Here is a 10797-nt window from a genome sequence, read left to right as displayed (position 1 = left end):
GTTTCTGCGATGAAACACCATGACCAAAGGTAACTTAAGGAAGAGAGAACTTATTTTGGCTAATGGTTGCAGAGGGATAGGAGTCCATAAACGGCTGGGCAGAGTTATGGCAATAAGTGGCAGGCATGGCAGCTGGAGAAGGATGCTGAGAGCTCATATCTTAAGCCACAAGACAGAGAGAAATCAACTGGAAATCATAGTACTCTTTAAACCCTCAAAGACCCCTCCCAGGGAGAAATCCATTACTTTGTATGCTAATATGCTAACCCAAGAAAATAAAAGTATCATAGAAGATAAAGTAAGAAACATACATCTCAATACATAATAGCTTAAAAACATACACAGTAGGGCTTTGTGGTGGTTTGAGTGAGGTTGCACCCCCAGTGGCCTCATGTATCATGTGGTCCCCATGTGGTGGTGCTGCATGGGAGGTATGGGAGCTGCGGAGTTGTTGGAGGAAGTATGCCATACTAGAGGCAGGCTTTGAAAGGTTAAAGACTCATGCCATTTCCAGTTTGCTCTCTCCACATCATGCTTGCATAAGCTCTCAGTATCCTGCTCCAGGTGCTCAGTATCTTCTCCACCAGAATGGAACCATAAGCCCAGATAAAATCTCTTCTTTAAGTTTCCTCTGACCATGGTGCTTTATCACAGCAACAAAAAACTGATGCAATGGGTTAAGACGCTGGAATGAATACAAAGGAGACAGTGAGCTGAGTATAAGTAGTTCATCACTCTCTTCTTCCTGATCATGCAATAGGACCAGGTGCCTCCCTTTCCTGAGGCCATGCCTTCCCCACCTTGGTGGACTGTATCTCCTAGAACTTGACCTCCCTTCCCCAAGCCATGCCTTCCCCACCTTGGTGGACTGTATCTCCTGGAACTTGATGGTGGTGGATGATCTTTTGTTCTGTTCTTGAAGTCGGTGTGCAGATTTTTGTTGGGAATTTTTGTGAGTGTGTTTGTCAGAGAAATCAGTCTGTGATCTTTTTGGTTGCCATTGTATCTTAATCTACTTTTTGTATTGGGATAATGCTGGGTTATAAAAAGAATTTTGTAATGTCCCCTCTTTTGTGTTGTATGGGATTGTTTGAGAATATTGAGGTTAGTTCTTCTGTGAAGGTCAGGTAAAGTTCACCAAGGAATTCATCTGGTACTGCACTTGTTCATTTTTGTGGGGATTTTCTTTATTACTACTTCAATCTCACTGCTGTTAGAGATCTATTTAAATTGTTTATCTCATCATGGTTTAACTTTTGGTTTCATATCCATGGAGAAATGTATCTATTTCTTTTAGATGTTCCATTTGAGTGAAATATGTGTTTTTAAGGTAAGACCTAATGGTTTTCGGAATTTCACTGATAATGGATCCCTGCTCATACCTTATTTTATTAATTTGGGTCTTCTCTATTTCTTTTCTTTTCTTTTTTTTTTTTTCAGCAAAAACCCATGTTTTCATGCCTCTGCAAGAAGTTCCCTTTGTGAGATGGAGGGACAGCTCACCTGCAGCCCCAAGCCCTTGCTCCAGCTGGAGGACTTCTCTCCTTTTTTTGGTTAGTTTACCAAAAGATTTCTCAAACCTGCTTATCTTTTCAAAGGAGCAAGTTTTTATTTCATTGAGTCTCTGTGTTTTCTTATGTTGTTTGTTTGTTTCTGTTTCACTAATTTCAGCCATGATCCTAATAATTTCTTTCTTTCTACTGATCTTGAGTTTAGCTTGCTCTTCTTTTTCCAGCAGTTTGGCTAGTATTTTCTTCTTTTCCTTTCCTTATTTATTTATTTATTTTTTTGAAGAGTCAGCTTTGCTTGACCGATGATATATTCTGCTCTTTTAGTCTTCATTCTATCAGTCTCTTTCCTGATCTTTATTATCCCTTGCTGTCTACTGGAATGTTTAGATGAGTCTTGTTTCTCTAAGACTTGTGACACTTTATTTCTTTCTTTAAGATAAAAATCAATTTTTTTTCTTAAGTAATTAGCATTTAATTGACTAGGTGGCTACAGTTCAAACAAAAGTGGTACCTGGTACTCTTCCAAAACTGCTTTTAAATAAAGTTTTTAAATTGTAGCAATAAACAAAATACAAGATTCACTTAAACAGTATTGCAGTTTATATATTAAAAACATAAGAAATTTCAACTCTTATTCTTTGAGTTACAAAAATCAAGGTTTAACTAAGTTATAAACATGTTTTTCATGTAATTATTTTCAAGACTCTAGTAATGCTCAGTGGCAGTAAGATCAGACTGGTTCTTAAAGTAACACTAAAAACATAAAAATACTTAGCTCTGTATTTACCTGTAGAATATATAGAATATGTTCATTTATCCTTACATCCCAGGATTTACTATATCACTTATGATTTTAAAGTTCATATCCAAAGGAGAAAGCAAACCACCTATAACCCAGTATTATGTGTTTATTTATTTATTTATTTATTTATTTGTTTATTTATTTATTTATTTTTGGCTTGTGGAACATCTTTAATTTGTTGATATAGCAAACAAATTTTAAGTCTGCTATGCAAAGGAACAGAAGGAATCTGCTCAGCAATTAACTTTAGAGTTAAGTTTCATACCAGGGCCTTCATAGTCACTGCAGATTTTCTCTTGTCTGTCCATTATGGTCTTATAAAATTCTACTTGGATCCAACCAGAAGTTTAGTAGTTTCTAACACAGTCTGCTAAAAACTTGCATATTTGGAAAAATGACTAACTGAACTACAGGTATTAAATACTAAAAATGAACAGCTTATTATAATTTATCTTGTTGAACAAACTAAGAAGTTTGCAGCCACCAGCAGTTCCAGTTCAATTTCAGGTGCAATTGGGAATTCAGGAATCTCGATGGAGCTGTGAATGTAGCCAACCTCATAGGTTACATGCATAGTTTTAATAGCACATGTGAAGGGATCTCTCTCAAACTGGCTTCATTGGTTTCATTCTCAGTAAACTGCCCTGACCTACTCAACATGGCCTTCATTGTTCCTGATCTTAATGCATGTTCTCTTTTTACAGTAAATTCACGACCATCAGAAAATTTTGACATCCATGGTGCCAGGGCCTTCACAGTCACTGCAGATTTTCTCTTGTCTGTCCATTATGGTCTTATAAAATTCTACTTGGATCCAATCAGAAGTTTAGTAGTTTCCAACACAGTCTGCTAATAACTTGCATTTAAAGGAAGTGTGTTTGTGTTCTTGCCCCTTAAAATCTATTTTTTTTTCTTTTTACATTATTCTAACTTTCCTTCGCCAACTCTCATGGAGGTAGTCACTAATCTGCTGTGTGACACATGTACCCAGTCTGATTTAGAGAGATATTAAACTTAGGTCTCTAAGATATGTGCTCCAAAGCATGTTCCTTCAACGTGCACAGACAGATTCACAGAAGCCTTAGAATAGTTGCCCATCAGCAGGAGCACTGCAGCCTGATCCTGCTGCAGCTCCTGATGGTGTGTGTCCTGGCTCCTGTGGTAATTATTTTCATAGGTGGTCTGACTCCATTTCACCCTCTATGAGAAAGACATTCCTGTCTATTTATCTAAAGAGAATTCTTTGTCTATTTACCTCAAATAAAACACTCTACCAAGGAGGCAGTTTCCGGACATTTACCCAGGCTGCCGAAGCTTTCATCAGGGTTTTCCCTTTTCCTCTCCTTTCTGTGAGTCAGGCTCACTAGTCTAGTCAGCTGGCTCCATGGGCACTAACTTCTCTCAGTCCCTTTTTGGAAAACCTCAAGAAAAGTTTAGCTACTCTCACTGTTCAAAATATTCTTTGTCCTATGTTAAGTTTTCACTTTATTATGCTTCGTTTAAAAATTTGAAGTTAGAATTGAAGAAAAAAATGCTTTATGACAAGGGACATCAAGTATACAGCATCCCTGTCACGTTGCTGGGGATCTATCCTCAGCCAAGTTAAGAACTGAACTTGATTCTTGAGTACTCACAGATTTCCAAGCAAAGAAAAGTGAACTTCTTTGGTCCCAATGGAATAAATATAAGTGTGAAAATTATTAATTATGATACCACTGTGGTCTTTATTATTATAATAAATGAATAAAAGAAATCTAGAGTGGACTTGGTGAGGTTGACTGGGTAGTAGAGCCTTTAACTAGCATACTGAAGTTCCCAGGTTTGGTCCCTAACATCACATGCACACTGCACACACACACACACACACACACACACACACACACACACACACACACCACTATGTAATGGTAAAATATAAGCAGGACATGTTTATTTTTCTTCCATAGAGCCCTCTAGAATAGGATATTGTCCTACCTAGAAAATGAATTCTAAAGTCTGTGGAGAGGAAGAAAACTACATTTAATTTACATACTCGAAAAAATAATCAAATCAGTTCTCATGTCTCCATTTCTAAAATCCTTTGTGATGTGTACAAGACATTGGAAATACAACGAAGGATGTAAAGGCCAAGTTTGCTTGTAGTGTGTTAATTCCATGAGAAGGATAAGCAAGTCAGGCCCACAACGTGCATATAGAATATAACTCTATTGAGTCTCATTTCCTTTAAATACTAGTAATGATGATAATGCAAACAATATATAATGTGGCTCCTAGCAGACACTGTAGTAGCTGAGAAGTCCTGCTCATATCTCTTTCCACATTGCTCAGTCAATCTCAGCCAAAGTCAAGATAGTGCCAACTCATTTCAAAGGTACAAGCATATTTCCAATGTCTCAGAACAAGGGCCAACTCAAACTTGTAGTCCTGCTAGTCTATTTATTCTCTTGCTTTATACATAATTGTCTATGACTAGTGAGACCTTTCACTTAGTATCTTTGTGTTTTACCAATGGTCTGAGACAGGACTTGGTGAATAAAGAAGACGCTCTCTTTGGCATTTCTTCCTGAAGTCTCTCATTCCCCTGGAGCACTTTGATAGAGAGGTGATGTACTCCAGTTCTGGTTTTCATTTGTTCACTTCAGGCTTCCCTCCATCTCAGCCTCTCATGCATTTTATAAACAGTGTTTTCCTTTCTCACCCACCCACAGAGTTGAACTAATGTAAGATTATTAACTCATGCTCTTGGCTTATTATTGATTAAGACAGAAAGGGAACAGTAATAACAATCATAATTCTCATACAAAAGTTACCTGGACTAGCTAGCTGTGGTGGTACATAGTTGTAATCCCAGCAGGAAGGTGTCAAGCCTGAGGCCAGCCCAAACTACATAGCAAAACCTATAAAAAACAAATCACCAGGATTGGAGTATTTTAAAATTAAACTCTGGATTTAGTGAAGGTAATCTTATACATTCCTTGAGTCCCAGAATTCTACAAAAGGTCAGAGACCCTAGTGTTTTAGAATGGATGCAATTTTATTAGTAAAATATCATATGTCTAGAAACAACTTAAACTTGGAAGTGGAATTGTGTTGAAGAAAGACTGGAGGGGGGCTTTCAAAGCATTGCCAGAAGTCCAAGAACAGTGGATCAAGATGTCTGCAAAACCACTTGACCTAAAGTCTACAGAGCTACTTAGGAGCCCAGATTAAAAAGAGCACTGCTGTTCCCAGGCTCAATTGGAAGCCTGAAACCAGTCTTCACTTTGTTTACATTGGAAGTAATCAGTCATGTTTGAGGCCTGTGTCAGGATAAAGAGTCCACAAAGCTAGCAAAGTTGAAAAGTCTAACTAGTATTTTCAACTATGTCAAAAAAAAAACCCCAAATAATGTGAATTTCTAATTGTGCATTTACCTATAGCAAATAAAGTTTTGTAGAACTGGAAAACAATAATATATGGTCTCAAGCTTCTATGATCTTTTAGAAGTCACAAGATGCTTGCTATCTACTAACTAGAAGGACACCCTGAGCAGGGTACTTTAAGTAGATTAAAGATTTAATATTTAACTATTAAATATTCAATCCTCCATTAGACCAATATCCTTTGGAAACAAAGGATTTCTATAGTCAGTGTGGGACTCCACATTGTAATGTGAAGACTACATTTGCTGTATAAAAGAAATGTTTGAAAACTCCAATCCATTTTTTAAAGATTTATTTTTATTACTTTTCAATTATGTGCATATGTGTATGCCTGTGGTGGGTATGTACATTTGAGTGCCAGTGCCCAGGCAGTGCAGAAGAGGGTGTCAAATCTCTTGGCGCTGGAGTTGCAGGAGGTTGTGAACCACCCAACATGGATTCTGGAAACCAGACAGATCCCCTACAAAAGCAGTATGTGCTTTGAACTTCTGAGCCGTCGCTCCAGCTCCCCAGTCCACTCTCATACATCATGTAGATCCAGTTTTGAATTAAGGGGTAATAAGCTGAGGCACAAACAAAGGCACTGGAAAAATATGATCTGAAACTAAGAGGGAAAACTGACAACAGAAACGACCTCTAGGACTAAATACTGGATTTCATAGAAAGGGAGCAGGTCATATAAAAGGACTACAAGGAAAAAGTTGTCATAATAATTAAATAGGAATGTAGCAGAGGAATCGGTGCTATAAAAAAAAAAAGATCCAAATGGAAATTCTATATCTGGAAATGGAATACCATAAATGAAAAATTATAAATAGTATCACTGAAAGTAAAGAAGATAAGGTAAATAAAATGAAGACAGACAAATGGAAACAATTAAATCTGTCAGAGAGGAAAAAATGATCAAAGCCATTTAAATTTTTTTAGATTTATTTTAGTATTTTATGTGTATGGGTGGTTTGCTGTACATATGGGTATGCACCGTGTGCATGTGCCCGCTGCCCTAGGAGGGCAGAAGAGAACATCAGATTCCCCGAGACTGGAGTTACAGACAGTTGTAAAGTGTCATTTAGGTTCTGGAAATTTAATCCAGATTTTCTGCACTAGCAACAGGTATTTTTAACCGCTGATCCAACTCTCCAGCCCCAATCAAAACAATTTTTAAGATGTTTTAGTGTGGTGAAAGAGGACACAGATTTGAGAGGGAGCAGGTGGGTAGGTAGGTGGGAGGAGACATGGGCAGGGTTGGAGGGAGAGGGAGGGGGAAATAATATAAATACAGTATATATATATATATATATATATATATATATATATATATATATATATATATATATATGAACCTTTAAAAATTAACTTAATAATAATAATTTTTAAAACCCTTAGTGGCTTCTGGAACAATATCAACATTTCTAACTCATGTAATACGAGTCTGAAGAGGCAAAAAGATGAAGAATAGTTTAAAATGTTATTTTAGAATCCCAAGAACTTCAGCAAACTCCAAATATACACAATGAAAATCACACATAGAAACACCCTAATCAAAGGATTAGAAACCAAAGAGAAATAGAAAAATCTTGAAATCAGCTAAGGCAAAAGACATCTCATACAGGCACCCAGCATCACAAATGATAGCTTATTTCTCACCAGAAAAGAAAAAGTCAAGAAAGCAATGGGATGACATACTTAAAATGCTTAAAAAAAAAAAAAAAAAAAAAAAAAAAAGCTGGTACAAATGTTGTATATACAACACCTGAGAAAAATCTGACAATAAACCTTTAATAAAAGAGAATTAAAGAGAAGTTATCACTATACAGAAATATCAGTCTAGAGCAAAGAATGAAAAACATTATTCATAATAAATATATTTTAAAGTGTTTTGGTTTGGATCTTAAATGCACCATAGAGACTCATGTGTTGAACATTTGGTCCTCAATGCACTGAGAGATGCTGTCTTTGGGAGGTGATCGGCTCATGAATAACTCAGTAGGTGATTGGGAGGAAGTAAGAAGCCTCAGAAGATGGCCTTGTGATTGTTAATCTTGGTTGTTAACTTGATTGGGCAGGGAAGCACCTGGACTATAAGCCACTGCTGTTGTTTGTTGTTGCTCTTTTGGGGACCCACTACCCTGCTCCCAAATAAATCACACACAGAGGCTTATTCTTAATTATGAATGCCTGGCCTTAGCTTGGCTTGTTTCTTGACAGATTTCCTTAACTTTAAATTATCCCTGTCTATCTTTTACCTCTGGGCTTTTCCTTTTCTGACTTTCGTATATTTTGCTTTCACTCTTACTCCATCGTTTGCTGTGTAGCTGGATGGCTGGCCCCTGAGGCCCTCCTCCTTCTCTGACTACTTCTTTGATCTTCTTTTCCTCCCAGATTTCTCCTTCTATATATCCTCTCTGCCCCGCCTATCTGTCTCTTACCTAGCTATTGGCCATTCAGCTCTTTATTAGACTATCAGGTGTTTTAGATAAGCAAAGTAGCTCAGCTTCACAGAGCTAAACAAATGGAACATAAACAAAAGTGACACACCTTAAAATAATATTCTACAACAATTATAAGCCACACTTCGGGATATATCTGTGAGAAGTTTCTAGAGATATAAATAAGGTGGGATTGGGACAGATGTGCCCTGAATTTCAGTGTAACATCTCACAGATTCTCTCTCTCTCTCTCTCTCTCTCTCTCTCTCTCTCTATATATATATATATATATATATATATATATATATATATATATATATATGTGTGTGTGTGTGTGTGTGTGTGTGTGTGTGTGTGTGTGATTTATTAGAACTACTTACAGGCTGTGGTCCAGCTAATCCAACCATGTCTAGCTATGATCTAGTTCAGTCCACAAGGCAAATGTCCCAGCTGGTCTTCCATAGATAAGACAAACAGTAACACTAGTCCTGGTTAACTATTCAGGGATTCTACATTTTCTGTCATTCAGAAGCCAATGCCTTCATAGACTCCATTTGTTTTGGGTAAATTGTATGATATTTTTGGCAGTCTTGGTCACACATACACAGGAACTTTTGTGTTGTGCAAATGTACAGAAAATGGATAGCATCTTTCTTCCTTATCTTGTCTTGAACACTTCTAAAGAGAAAAAAGGGAGACTGTAAGGCAGACTTTAAGACACTGGATGAAACATAGGCAACAAGGAAGAGGTGATGGTGATGGTGACAATGACAGTTTTTTCTTATCTGTTTACTTCTATACTCCATGCTCAGAATCTGTATGTAAACTGTCTCATTGAATTACCTCTCAAGACAGTGTTTTGGTATTATGTATCCTTACTATACACATAGGAAACTGCTATGTTAGGAGATTAGGTAATATCCAGCAACCCAGGTAGCAGCAATTTTCATTCCAAAGCATCTAACTAAAAGCCAGAAATCTTTCTTTTGTTTTTGTTTAGCAAAATGCACATACTGAAAAGAGCACTCCTATAGACAGCCTGATGAGTTATCACAAAGCAAACCCCCTATATAAGCAGTAAGCAGGTTAGAAAAAGGAATGTCACCAGCATCCCAGAAGACTTTCTCTCATCCAGTCACCAGTCCCCCCCATCAATGAAGGCCACTACCTTGATGTCTGACAACAAAGACTGCTTTACCTGCATTGTTTTTATGTAAACTACGTTATATAGAATTCACTCCCTTGTTACTAATTTCTTGCATAAAGCATTATTTTTAATTATTTTTTTATTTCCTGGAGCTGAGGACCAAACCCAGGGCCTGTGCTTGCTAGGCAAGTGCTCTACCACTGAGCTAAATCCCCAACCCCGCAAAAAGCATTACTTTATGAGATGCTTTCAAATTTTTTCAGTGTGTGGAAAAACTTTGAGGGGTGATTTATCTCCACCATGGGTTCTGAAGACAGCGTAAGTTGCCAGGTTTGTAAGGCAAGTGATTCTACTGACTGAGCTATCTTTCTGGCCTGTAGGTGTGTTGTGCAACAATACTTAATATATTCTCTTCACTAGATAGTATTCATTGTCTGATATAGTAGCATACTTCATTTTCATCCCATTATTTACAGGCATTCATGCCATTATTTTCCAAAAGACAATTTTGTTGCACATATAGCTAAAGCCACAATGGGTAAGTCATAAGGCAGAGCCACCTCAGCTGTAGGTCTTGTACACATTGCCTCACAGCAGTGGAAGATGATCTCAACATGACTCTGTTCATACTTTGATCACACAATATTTGTCATTTTTCAATTAATTTGCTCTTTTTCTTTCTATATTTATTGAAAAGCAAATCACCAAGTCTAGCCCCTGTTCAGTGTGGGACAGCTAATGGAAGATTTGATATGTTTATGTTAAAATACTATAATTAATACATATTTTGAGTTGATACCTTGATATCATGCAAATAACGTCTGACTTGGCATCTGATTTTTAAAATGGTACTTGTTTATAATAGTTTTTACTGTGGTGTTCTGATGGTGAGCTTTCTGTTTCCTTTATTCCCTTTGCACTCAATACTTACAATTTTTCTGTAAAGAAGATTTGGCCCATCTCTATTTATGTATGTCACTCACTGTCATGAATATTTGTTTTATTTGGGGATTATATTCCAATATTGTCATTTGAGTTTTTGCTAACTTATTCAAACTTTGGCCATTGTTTCTTATAAACCTTTGGCAAACTTCCTTTATTCTTCCCTTTGGGCATTTTATTATTAATTAACTGAAGTTTAACTTCTACATTATAAAATTTCCCTAAACATATATATATACCAGTTCAGTTTTCAAATATGATGTACATGATACATGGCCCATTAGTAATGTACAGAGCTGTGAACTATTAACAGTCTACTCATGGACTATTCCCCCATCCCATCCCAAATAAAACACACCTCCATCTACTGTGAATTCTCATTCCAAATCTCAGACCAAGATAATTACTAATCTGTCTCTATAGATTTGTTTTTCCTGGTCACATCCCTACCTCCTGGGACAGTAAGACACTTCAGGCTTTGGTCATATTTTCTGTGCCTTAATCCTAGAAATGACCATTTACCCAAGGAACACCACTTTGCTTT

The 10797-nt window shown here is 36.9% G+C and overlaps 1 pseudogene; it reads right to left on the bottom strand.

Annotated features, from left to right (window-relative positions):
• Nucleotides 1-2761: 2761 nt before the first annotated feature.
• Nucleotides 2762-3100, bottom strand: LOC118586148 (annotated as a pseudogene).
• Between the last annotated feature and the right edge of the window lie 7697 nt (nt 3101-10797).

The sequence above is a fragment of the Onychomys torridus genome, chromosome 6 (assembly GCF_903995425.1).
Source record: "Onychomys torridus chromosome 6, mOncTor1.1, whole genome shotgun sequence".
NCBI classification, from domain to species: Eukaryota; Metazoa; Chordata; class Mammalia; order Rodentia; family Cricetidae; genus Onychomys; species Onychomys torridus.
This window is presented reverse-complemented; position numbering and strand designations above follow the sequence as displayed.